Raw genomic sequence first — 12,959 nt, 5'->3', positions numbered from 1 at the left:
CCTAACAAGTGAGAAAAAAAATAATTTATTTTATGATTTTTCATGTACTTTTTAAAAAGTGATCTTGATACAGCCTTCTATACAACTATGAATCACCAAACCCTATGCCTTTCATTGTTTAAAGTTTAGACCCATTAAAACTTGTTTCTTTTTATGGGATCATGTATTTCTGTTTTGAATAGTTATATATTTTTTTGAATTGTTTCATTAACTTTTATGCTCTAGATCTTCTAATTCTTTAATTATATATATATATGGCATTTTAGAAGGGTTTTTTTTTTTTTGGTGCAATATTTGAACATGTTTGATAAATTTCAATGATCATACCATAGATTATTCTTTTGAAGATAATCAATTTTCCTCTTATATTTATCTATTGTGTAGTCATATATATTTTTTGTTTTATTTCAATAATCTACAAGAAGTGAATCTTATGATTTTTTGGCTTTTCAAAAGTTTTAATATCTAAATTTTTTTAGTTAATTTTTTTATAATATGTAAAATTATTTGACAACTTTCAATAACTATAGTCATAAAATATTCTTTGAGGGATGGTTTTATTACTGTTTTTCGAGGTAGGCTTGCTTTGGCTCTTTCCATCCGCGTCGCAACATTCATTTATATATATATTTTTGATAAATTTTTCTTTATATTATATAATTGAAAAATATAATAATCTCAAATTATAATTTATGTAAATTATTAAATTTTATTCAAAAAATAAATAGCCTTTAAACCCGGGCAAGCATGCACGTGTATATATATATATATATATATATATTTTTTTTTTTTCTTTCTTTTGATAAAAGCCTCTCTTATTTGACTCTCTTTCGATGACAAATTTTTTCTCCTTTTCTCAACCTTGGATCCCCAATATTTATCCAGTCTTCATCGTTTCCACTAACCCTCCCCTGTTACTGCCTAGTCATCAATTTGCTACCCTCACCGAAGCTGCTTCTCCCCTCTCTTTTCTTTTTCTCTCATTTACAAACAAAACCCGATAACCTCTTTGTCCCTTTTTCCCTGATAAGCCAAACCAAACGAAACCATTCGACTACTTTTCGATATATTACTATCAAACGCAGACCCACAAACGTCTTTCACCAATTCTCACTTCCTTCCTCTCCTCTCCTAATATTGCGACTGTGTCCTCTACGCCAATGAAAGAGAAATTTGTTTATAGCTATTGATGTGCAATATGATGCATGTAAGTGTGTGCTCACTGCTCACTTAGGGAATCATATATGAAACATGCATAACTTAGGAAATAATCATGAAGCGGGCGCTGATTCACTTGTGATTAGAATATGGGAAGAGCTAAGCTAATGCTAATGCTGTTTCTAGGAAAATTTTGGAGTTGGGTATTGTTAAAGAGTTTGGAGAACTTAGTCTATCAAAGGATTTTGATGCTGGGTTTTGAGTTGAATGTATTTGTGGGTAGTTCTTTGATAAGATTATATATGCAGCAGTGGTTGCAACAATAATGCATGATGTGTGTTTGATAAAATGCCTCGAAAAGATTATATGATGTGGAATGTTTTGCTAAATGGTTTACTTATTGTAGTAATTCTCTAGAACTTTTTTTGAAATCAAATTAGTAGCATGAAATGCTTACTTATTGGGTCAATAATAGATTGTTAGTGTTTAATTGGAAGAAAAGCTAAGCTTGATAAGTTTAAATTAGTCCTTAGAAATCAACTATTTTTAAATTTGTGATTGCCCCTTCCTACTGCTTGCAGTTCATTTGTACGGCCATGTGTGTGGTTTTTGAAAGTTTTTGAGCACCATGCTTAGTAGCCAAAAAAAAAAAAAAAAAAATCAATGTTATGCAGAAGGTAGAAGTGTTTTAAGGGTATGAAACTGCCTTGAGTAACTTGGTTTTCCTCCTTATGTGTTTATTTTCTTGCTCAAACAAGTATTAGAAGTCTAATGAAATTTTTGATTGGGTTTTTTACAAAAGTTTTGTAATCATGTTGACTCGCCCAATATTTTGTTGGGAATGGCTTATGAAAGTGATCAAGTCTTCTAATCATAGCACTATCTAGCTCATTTTTGTTGAACTGATGCATCCATGTCTTCTTAGGTCCCTAAAAATCAGGCCGACTTCTCACAAAAAGCTTTCCTCTTCGCTTTTTGGACTGTAGTTCACCATTAGGCCTACTTCCTCCCATTGTATAGCGTCCTGCTACCGTCTTTTCGAAGTCGCTACCAAACTCTATTGTGTTAGTTGGCCTATTTTGAAAGTCCATTCAGTCAATTTGTAATATATTATGTTATCTGTCTATTGAGCCAAGCTTGGTTTTGATGCAGGTAATGTAGCTGGAGCTGAATTTGAATATGAGGGTATAATTCCGATTAAAGAACTTCAACTTACTATGTCCAATGAGTTTGACTTAGTGCAGTCAGCAATTTATTTATTATTTTTAGAAACCATCTTGTAAGCAAGTTTGTGTATAGCTGAGTGATGAAGGCAAATCTAAAATAGGGACATTTTTTGGATCTTCATGGTTCACTGAAGAAAATAAGTCTCTACGGCCAAGTAATACATGATGAAACTCCATACTGAACCACATGCTTCACTCTCTTTAACTCATCTTCATTAGCACCTGAAACAAAAACATGAAAACTAAATGAATAACTTGCAGTAGATCTATCAAATCACATATACACTAATTTGCAAACTTTCTACATTTATTGTTAAGGTTTGTGGTAGAAATTTATTTGTTCTGTTAAGTCTCAGAATAGGCAAAGGAAAATGCAATCTTCTAATCTTAATGTTTTTATATTTCTATTTGTATTCAAATTAAAGATGTGCATTTCAACATTTTATCAGGGACGTGCTTGGGAACCCAAAGATGGATGATTTTGTTGATGATAATTCAAGAATCTCATTTGGTCACCAATTGATACTTATATTAGATGAACTCTATGAGGTATGCCATGTCTCATCTTGCTTCATTTGTTCTGTTCATTCTATTGTACGTACCTAAGCTAGCATATGGATCATCTTTTAATTTGAATTAAATCATTCTAAATCAAAGTAATGTTTCATGCCTTTGTAGTCAGCCAAAGAAAGCTGCAATGGTGATTGTGTGAATTTAAATGAGAGCAACATTATATTGGATATTCAAGTGATCGATGAGGTCAGAGGGTCTACCACTTTTTGATATGCTTAGATATATCCTTATCATTATTAAGCCATGTGCCTATGTGGTAACCTTTTCAAAATATTTTTTCTTTAGGAACAGCCTTTTCAAATAACCCCATATTCCAAAAGCTGAAAAATAAGCTATACCAATCTGGTACGTAAGCATTTAAACATATTGTTATCCTTATTAAGTTATATAAGCATTTAGACAATTTTGAAATTTTGCTATTACTGTTGCTGCTTCAAATAAACCTCATGTAAGTTCTGCATCTTGAAGATCAAGTAAAGAATACCTTAAGAGAAGATTTTTTGAAGAGAACTCCAATGAGAGTCTTCTTTCTATAACAAATCCTGCATATTGGTGTTAGGTAAGCCTTTCCCTCTTTGTTTATGTGAGTTTTTTTTTTTTTTTTTTACTCTTTTTAATAACATATATAAATGTCCTTAACATTTTTCACATTACTTTTGTTGTTTTCTAAAATAAATTTGTTGTTTGGTGTTAATATCCCTATTTGATGCAAAAAGCTTTGTTGTTTTCTAAAATAAATTTGATGTTTGGTGTTTATTTCCCTATTTGATGCAGAAAACAAAATATTATAAACAATTATTCTTTTTTCCTTCTATTCACATATCTGTTGTGCTTGGAAAGTTTTTCCCCTTTCATTTCAAAATGCATGACATCACCCCTCATCTTTATAATAATGTCATGATATGTGATAAGTATCTTATTTTAGCTTAGGGTAGAAGTTATTTTTATTGTGAACATGATGTGATGATGCAATGATGAGTTTATTTTATTTTGGCTTCGGATAATAGCCATTCTTATCGTGAACAAGGTCACTGACCTGATCAAACCACTTTGCAACAAGTTTAGCCCTATACCGATCAATAAAACAGTTAACCTTCTGTTTAAGCTTGTAAACCCACTTGTTACAAATAACATTTTGATGTGTGAGATGTGGTACAAGGGTCCATGTGTGGTTAGATAAAAGGGAATCAAACTCAAGGTCCATGGCTTTCCTCCATTCCTCAGACACTATAGCTTGAGAATAACATCGTGGAGCAGGTGGAATTTGAGTGTTGTCTATTGAAATATCGAAAAATTGAAGAAAGCTAGTCTTTTTTTAATTGGTTTCTTGTAAGTTGGTTAGTTTGTATCTTTTCGGCTTACTCTGTTCAGTATATAACTATATATAAGACGGTCTCTGTAACTTAGTTCATTATGTGAATATAGAAACGACTTTCCAAAGTCTTGGTTCATCAGCTTAAAGTTCTATGGTCTTCATCTTCTATGGTTTCCTCAAGCAAGTTTAATATTGTGAAAAGCACAAAAGGGATGCTTAGATGAATAGAAGACATTAAAGTTAACCGTGCCTAAGTGATTTTTATTGTATGTTTAAATATTAATTTACAAAAAAGCACTCAGTTTGAATTTACAGAATGATTAGTATACATTTGAATCCTATACAGATATTCTAGTATTTATCTTCATGGTCTAGAATTCTTCCAACATTTTCTTCTTGTGACTTTATATCAAATTCTATCCCTTCAGCTCCTTCATTTGATTCTAGAGTTCTTCCAACTTTTTCTTCTTGTGTCTTTCCTTCAAATTCTATATCTTCAGCTCCTTGATTCTCAGGTCTACTAGGCTCAGACACAGGTTGGTTGACAGTAACAGTGTCGTGTGGTTGTTTTCAGTCTTTACAGATTCATCTTGTGTATCATCCAAGAAAATTTCTTTTGCGTTTGTTTCAGTTGTGCCACCATGGCTGATAACATCTTCTTGTGCATCATCTATGAATTCCACTGATGCATTATTTTCAACTGTGATAGTTTCACTCTTGGAATCATCTTGCGTGTTATGTAACAAATGATACTGTTCATCTGCTTCAGTTGTGATAGAGTGGCTGATTTCATCCAAAATTAAGTCTTGTACATCATCTAAGGCAATACTCTTTATGCATTCCTCTTCTGTAATGCTTACAGAATCCTCTAGTTCATCTGTTTCGATTGTGATAATCTGGTGGTTTTCACCATCAAAGTTTTCCGTATCATCTAAGACATCTATCTTATTAGTTTCTATTGTGATAGCGTGGTCATCGCCACCCTTAACAGGGACCTCTTCTGTATCATCATCGAAATAATCATCTTTTGCATTCAGTGCAAGCATAATTGACACTAGCCAAAAGAGAGATGCATCCAAGGACACTGAAGCAGCACCACCAATGAGACCTTTTTTAGCTGTGGAACAATCTTGGTTGCCACGTATGTTGCATGACAGGTGAAGTTGCTCGATTATGGTCAGCCACAATAAAAAAGTGGCCCCAATTGCAGATGTAGATCTGCATACACAATTTATAAAAGAGTGCAAATTTGGTCTGGACTTGGCGCAAACCCATCATTTTACACCATCTAATAGCATCGGCCACATCAGCATTTCACAAAACAATCAAATACACTTAACACACACAATCACTTCTTAAAACCCACCCACATCGTCATCAAATAAGCTTCCAGAGCGTTGACGGACTGTACAAAAGCCGTCGGATTCACTGTTTTTGTGGTAGAATTCAGCAAAACCCAAAAGCCATCAAGCCCAGATTCAGATGATGGTGTTGCCAAGTGAAAAACTCCAAAAAGTTCAATTGGCTCAAAACCAAAAACAGAAGTAAAAGTGTAAAACCAAAAAAAAAAATTCTAATCTCCGATCCAAAGTAAAAGGAAGACCACCCCCACCCCCACTATTATTCTCCTCTTTGGCATTTGCTCTCTTTGTTTATTAGCTTAGACTTTGCCTTCAGATCTACCAAATACGCAAACAAACTCCTTTACACAACCAAAAAAAAAATCCAACTTCTTTCACTACCATTAAAGACTTATAGTCTCCCCCAACTTCAACCTCTTCTTCTTCATTTTCATTTACCAAAAAAACCCAAATAGATCTGGAAAATGCTCTAGCACCATTGAGACTCCAGGCCAAATCATCATTTGTAACTAGGCTTGATGGGTTCTAGGTATCACTTAATTTGAACACATAAACAGCGGCTCTGACGGCTTTGTACTGTTTGGCAATGCTCCGAAAGCTTTCCTAACGATGGTGTGCAGTGTGGGTGGTTCTACCGTGCTTGGGTGGTTTTTTATTTTTATTTTATGAAATTGGGTTTTAAGGAGTGATAAGTGTGGCAGGTGTATTTGATTGTTTTGTTAAATGTTGATGTTTCTTGTTATTATTGGAGGCATAAAATGCTATGTTTACGCTAGATCTGGATGGAATGCTTTCTCTTTATAAAATAGGTTATTAGATAAATTAATTAAGACACATAATTTGTTTGACATACGTATGCATTTCTATAAAATAAATTAAACCTACATTGGATACGTGACTAAATTTGTAATTTTTAATCTAAATCCTAACAAAGTAAATAAAAAAGTCAAAACATTCTTAACCGTGATTTAAGTGAAATATGGGAAGTTGTTCCATTGATAGACCATGCCTTATGACAGAATATCAAAATAGTTGGTCTAGTGTTACAATATATATATATTTTTTTAATTTTGGAGAAGTTTATTTTGAAGACATAGATTAGTAGTAGAGTGTCCTATTTTGTACGAATTTTAAATAGAGTTGAAGATATATTTTTTAGTGTTGTCCACTTTTTCCTGTTAAATCTAAAGTTTATAGGTATTTCTGAACCACATAAAAATTCAATTCAAAAAGAGAAATTATCTAATAGATAGTATAGATAAACTTATAAATTAAATTATACAAAAAATGACGGTGAAGTTGGTGCTTTTAAATAAAATGCAATTGAAATTGTTTTTCCTTTGTATGGGCAAAAGATTGACAGCCAACCAGCCACGCTTGAAGCTAATAGAAACAGAAATGAGATACATCTGAAAACAATTGTGGGAATCGATGGATACTTGCCACCTGCAGGCTAAATCAAAGCCCAAAAGAACAAAAATCAAATATATATATTTATCAAAAAGGAAAAGAAAAGAAAAATTATTGCAGCGCTAATTATGAAGGAAATTACACATTAGGGCAGCAGAAAAATAGTAACAACTAATTCAAAAAAAAAAAAAAATCACCCAAAATGGTAAAGTAAAGAACAAGTTGATATCTTATAAATGTTTACAACATTTTTCTTTCCAATATAGTTTGTTGTGATTCAAGGTGTACCCACAATAAGAGCCAATTTTGTCTCAATGAAGGCCATGATGCCAGCCAATTAGGATGACATATAATGGAATGTGACTGTCACCAGAGGATCAGGGTGAAAATCAATGAAAAGTATAGCATCGTGAAAAATCAATGAAAGGCTTTTGTTAAAAATTTGGGATTCAAACTCCATCTACACTAAAAACAAATTTGTGCTTTAGCCCGATGATAAAAGGTAATCACCATGAAACATACATCATATCTTGAAATTCCATCGTATCTATAACAGAAAAAAAATATTAATGACTAATATTTTTTTTATTATAGAATTAATCACTAATAATTTAGAGTAGTCTAATTTATCTAGCAAGTAAGTTGGAATCTTTGAGGCAACTCCTATTTAGTTTTGGCTTTTCTATTTAGAGTCCAAATTTGGTAAGGACGGGTTGTAAAACCCCTGTTTTACGCATCCAATAATAGATTGATACATTAACTTTTTACTTAACAAGAAATACATCCTACCATAGCTAATAATATCCCAATTAACTCCCACTTTCATCAACATCTTTGATTTCAGAACAAACTGAAGCCCAAATCTCATCCTCTCCTATCCAAAATAAAATAAAAATCTGAAATCTCATTGTTTCTAGCATCGTTGCTAAAGTTTTAATTTTTCAAATAAGAAATCTCATCGTTTTTGCAGGTTTGCTCAAGTTTTAATTTTTCTTGATTTCTTCTTTTTCCCAAAATGGATTTCGAGATTCCTCAATCGTTCCCATTGTTTGCTCAAGTGAATACTACTGAGATTTCTTAATTGTTTTAGCAGCATCGTCCCAATCGCAGTCGTTGTCGAATCCTATGTTTCGTGATCTCAAGGTTTATTTCTCTCTTTTTTTTTTTCTTTTTTTTTTCTTTTTTTTTTTTTTTTTCAAAATGGATTTCAAGATACTGACTCTTCATGTAATTTTGAAAATTTTCTTTTAACCTTATCATTCAGATTTATGTATTTACTTTGTTGCATGATGGGAGAAGTAGATAGATTTTCATAAAGTTGTACTGGTTTATTTGAGTTCTTCCAATTTTTTCATTTGTTGGGTGTATATTGCTTTTGATTTAATGGATTTTGAGTTTTGTGAAGCATATATTAGTAAGGATGGTAAAATCTTACTTTTTGGATTTAAAGATAGACTGAATATTGGCCTGAATGAATTAGTATTCTTTAAAATAATGAACCCATTCACCCATATATTCGTCACTCTCACACCCATAGTGCAGGAATTTTAATATCAGTCAAAAGATCTGTTGGTTAGTGTAGGAATTTTGTAACATCAGTCAATAGTGCTTCTTAATGCTCTTGGGAAATATATATATATATATATATATATATATTTATATTGAAAGAGTTTCAACCTATGGCATCTGCTCTTATTTTTTATTATTAGACTAAGACACTAATCAGTTTTTAGTACATGCGGAGATTGAACCCTAAATATCTTATTTAACAATAATAGATTTTAGTAGTTGAGTTAACTTTATCGGTTAAAAAAATAGTTTTTTCTTTTTTGATGAGAGGTCAAAAAAATAGTTAAATCAATGCAGTATAACATTTTGGTATGGAGGCACATGCACCATATTGGATACCTTTGGTGTTAATTCTTTCGTTCAGCTTCATAAGATAAGATTTGAAAAAGGTACTAGAGTTGTGAACAAACATTCAATTGTGTCAATTCATTGTAATCATTCATGGTACTAACTAATTACAACAAAATAAAGGGACTAAATCACGAAATTGCATAAGAAAAGGTAGGGGTAAATAGCAAAAATGTGATTGAAAGGAAAAGCCAGAAACTTCGTAGAAATCATCCCCTCCCAAGACTCACAAAAGGCAAAGTCAAGAAAGGAATTTAAAATTAAAAATGGCCTTGCAAGTTGAGGAACACGACCCAGTGACCCACGAAAATTGTTAAAAAGATCAGTACTTCTCTCATAGAGAGAGACAGACAGTACACGTGTCACAATATTATTCGATGAGAATCAGTGTGCCCCAGACACTAGGCTTTAGGTTTTTGATTAGATTCTCTCTTCCTTTATATAGTGAAATAAAAAGAAAAAGCAATGAGCAAAATGTTGATGGCACCTAATGAATTGGCTATTCTTTTACTTATAATTTTTCATGCTCATTGTTGATTGTGAAGTTTGGCAAAAGTCATTGTTTGAACAACTTTGGTCTTGTAACCACTGATGATATGCAAAGTTCAAGGATTGGCCGTATAATCTCACTTTGTGTCAAAGCCCTTTACAAACTCATTGAAAAGCTGCACTAGCATTTTTAGCATGTGCAATGATCTCTCTGTAAATTATAACATCATGTTTATTGTGGGTAAAGAAAATGCAATAGAGTTATATGTTAATAACTGACAGAGTTTGAAAATTCACTAAAATTTTTCCCTTTAATCTATTTTCCTTCGTAACCCAAATTCTATGGATAAGTAACATAAAGACATTCTTTGTTATTTTCCGACTCAGCATTATGTGGCTCATTCTTTTTTTATTTTTTTGGTATTCAGGTATTTTTATGAAAAACACAAGATTCATCATGTTAGGACATCACACCCTTTGCCACAACTCACCAGCCAAGACATTACACCATTTGCTACAATTCACCCGCCAATCTAATAAACAAGATTCAAAGGAGACAAAACCAAACAAGTGAAAGACTACAAGCAGAGACAAACATGATCACTACTTAGATTAAGACAAAACAGTAAAGTATCTTTTAGTGGTTGAGTAGGGTGTTCAAATGAACCTTGCCCTTGTTGTTCATGGAATGAATTTGAACTTCCAAGAAGAAGAATGCAATTAAGGACAGCAGATTGAATGAGAATCTTGATACTATTATAGGTGGAGTCAATAGTGATTTCTCTATGTGTTAAACTTCTAGATCCATGTCAATAGTGATTTCTCTGCGTGATAAATTAGCAATGAATAAAATCAATGAAAAAATTTTCATTGTACTAGCATTGAAAAATTATGTTGCTAAAAACACCAATGAAAAATTATAAAACCCTGTCACATTTTTTTTTTCCTGGAAGTTTCTAATCTAAAATAAAACCTGTCACATTCATGTGAAATAAAACCAATCACAATTCAAAATATAGGACGGAGGTCCAGCGAGGTATGTAGTGGTTAACGAAGGTCCGATGAGGTTTGTGGTGGGAGACAGAGGAGCTGAGGAGGAGGGAGATGAGATTTTTGGGACTCTTTTTCACATCTAGTATGATAACGTGAAATAGGATTTTTTTTTTAAGATGTTATTAGATGTATTAGTATGTATTGGTTTTAAAACGAGTGTTAAGCAAAAAACTAATATGGCTCCTTATTGGCAGGTGTAAACCAAAGGTTTACACCCCGTCCTTATTAAATTTATTCTCTTAGTTTAGATATGAGCTTGTTAATTTCAATATAAAATCAACAAATGGATAAGTATAAATTTGACTATTTGTTGGTAGGTAGATCATGAGAGCTACTTGAACTTTAAAAAATACACAATCAGAATTTTAAAGATTCACTTGGTTGATAACTATTGATGCAAAACAAAGCCATCACTCATCACAATTGATTTATTATGTAGCGATGTAATCATTGGCATAAAATATATCAATTTATGTTACATTTATAATTTACTTTTTAGTTGCCACTTCAAGAGCTTTATAGTCTAACGTTTTCCATGACAAACTTTAGGCATTATCTTAGAATTTGTTTTAAATTTTTTATAATTCATGAAAACTGCTTGTAAGGATACCAATTAATTGAGTACACAAATTGCTCATCATCGGTCTATTATTCCCTTTTAATTAGAAAAGAAAGTAGAAGTAGCTTATTGAACTACTCCATTAATATGCTTAGTTTGAACTTCACAATTTAAAATTTGTTTTTATGATATAATTGATTTTGATATATATATATATATATATATTAAAATGTTACTAAAATTGATTCCTTTATTAAAATCCATTGAAAAGGTGCAACAGAATATTGTATTATTACTAAGTTTTTCAATGAAATTTGTATTTGAATAAATGATAATAAGTTTAAAAATTCTTTTAAAAAAATTATGTTGGGATAAGATTCTCATCCATTAAATCCTTCAATTTCCTCAAATTTTTAGTCAAATGCAAGACACTTGATATATATTTAATTTTTTATGATTGATAAAAATTGAAAGAAAGTTGAATATTTAAATAGGAGGGGATCTTATTGTTATCCCAACCTAAATTAGAATAAACTAGCTTAACTAATGGGAGGAATCCCTTAGAAGATGGGGTTAGGGGTTTTGAACCCAACACCTCATGGATTTCATGATGTTTTTAGAACCATTATACCAACTTATTGAGGTTTTAAGTATTTAGTTTAGATATGAGCTTGTTAATTTCAGTATAATATAAAAAAAAAAAGTATAAATTTGATTATTTGTTGGTAGGTAGATCATAAGAGCCACTTGAAGTTAAAAAAAAAAAAAAATACTAAATCAGAATTTAAAGATTCACTTGATTGATAACTATTGATGTAAAACAAAGTCATCACTCATTGAAAGTGATTTATTATGTAACAATGTAATCATTGGCATAAATTATATTGATTTATTGACATTAATAATTTATTTTTTAGTTGCCACTTCAAGAGCTTTATAGTTTAGTGTTATTTACTGATTTCTTTATAAAAAGAATCAAAATTCAAATTCCCATTTTTCAGTTTTGGTAACAATTCAATTATTTAAGAAAGAAATTACTCATAGATATAGAGGCATATATTATAATCAAGATTTAATTGAGTATGGCAAAGAGAATGTACCATGCATATGAACCCAGGGAATTAAGAGAGACAGAAGTAGCTATAAAATATGAAGATCCAAAATTTGGTATTTTTGTGGATGCGGTGAAAGTATTATCTTATAATCTCTATTATGTAATACCTATCAAAACTTTTATTTTCAAAAAGTAAAATCAAGTTACTTTCTTTTCAATTTGGTATTTTATGGATGTGGAAGGTGTTCGTCAACATATGATGACTTGTAAGTGCCATATTGGACTCTTGGAAAATTTCATGACAATTGACTTATAAGCACCAATTGGACTCTTAGAAAATTTCATGACAATTGACTTATAAGCACCAATTGGACTCTTTGGAAACTTCACAGCTACCAATGCCATTCAACATAATAAGGCCATGATGAGAAGGGAGGGGAATTTCATTCAAATGAGAAAAGGAGAAAAGGATTGCGGAATATATGGTACAAGACCAGAAAAACACAAAAATCCATAAGCAAATAGGTATAGAAAGAAAAGAAATGGACCCTTAGGAAGGTAAAGATGAGTTCGGGGAAAGACAAACATAATTGAAGGGGTGCCACAATGTGCGGTTGGCAGGTAAAGTGGAATAGTAAGCTATGAATTATAACTCCTCACATAAAAAGAGCCAAAACATTTGTCAGTGACTTCAAATTCTTGGCTTTGTTAATCTAAAGGATGACATAATTGGCCGACGACCATGGACTCTTGGGAAATTTCTTGACAATTAACTTGAAGGTTCTTGGACTTTCTTTTTAATTTGTGGACAAACTTCTTTCAATTATTTAATTTTTAGTTTTTG

At 31.6% G+C, this 12,959-nt stretch overlaps 1 long non-coding RNA gene across 5 annotated transcripts; it reads left to right on the top strand.

Moving 5' to 3' along the window:
- Nucleotides 1-844: 844 nt before the first annotated feature.
- Nucleotides 845-10,110, top strand: LOC126720961 (uncharacterized). Of its 5 annotated transcripts, XR_007653748.1 has the most exons (7): nt 913-1,207; nt 2,084-2,222; nt 2,311-2,343; nt 2,834-2,933; nt 3,063-3,143; nt 3,243-3,516; nt 9,878-10,110. It is a non-coding gene; the product is annotated as an uncharacterized LOC126720961 (long non-coding RNA). The 5 variants fall into 5 exon arrangements; XR_007653749.1 differs by lacking the exon at nt 9,878-10,110 and having other exon boundaries at nt 2,145-2,222; nt 3,243-4,442; XR_007653750.1 differs by lacking the exon at nt 9,878-10,110 and having other exon boundaries at nt 3,249-4,442.
- Nucleotides 10,111-12,959: the final 2,849 nt, after the last annotated feature.

The sequence above is a fragment of the Quercus robur genome, chromosome 4 (genome assembly GCF_932294415.1).
Source record: "Quercus robur chromosome 4, dhQueRobu3.1, whole genome shotgun sequence".
In the NCBI taxonomy this organism is placed as follows: Eukaryota; Viridiplantae; Streptophyta; class Magnoliopsida; order Fagales; family Fagaceae; genus Quercus; species Quercus robur.
Note: the sequence above shows the minus strand (reverse complement) of the source record. Positions and strands in the feature narration are given on the sequence as shown.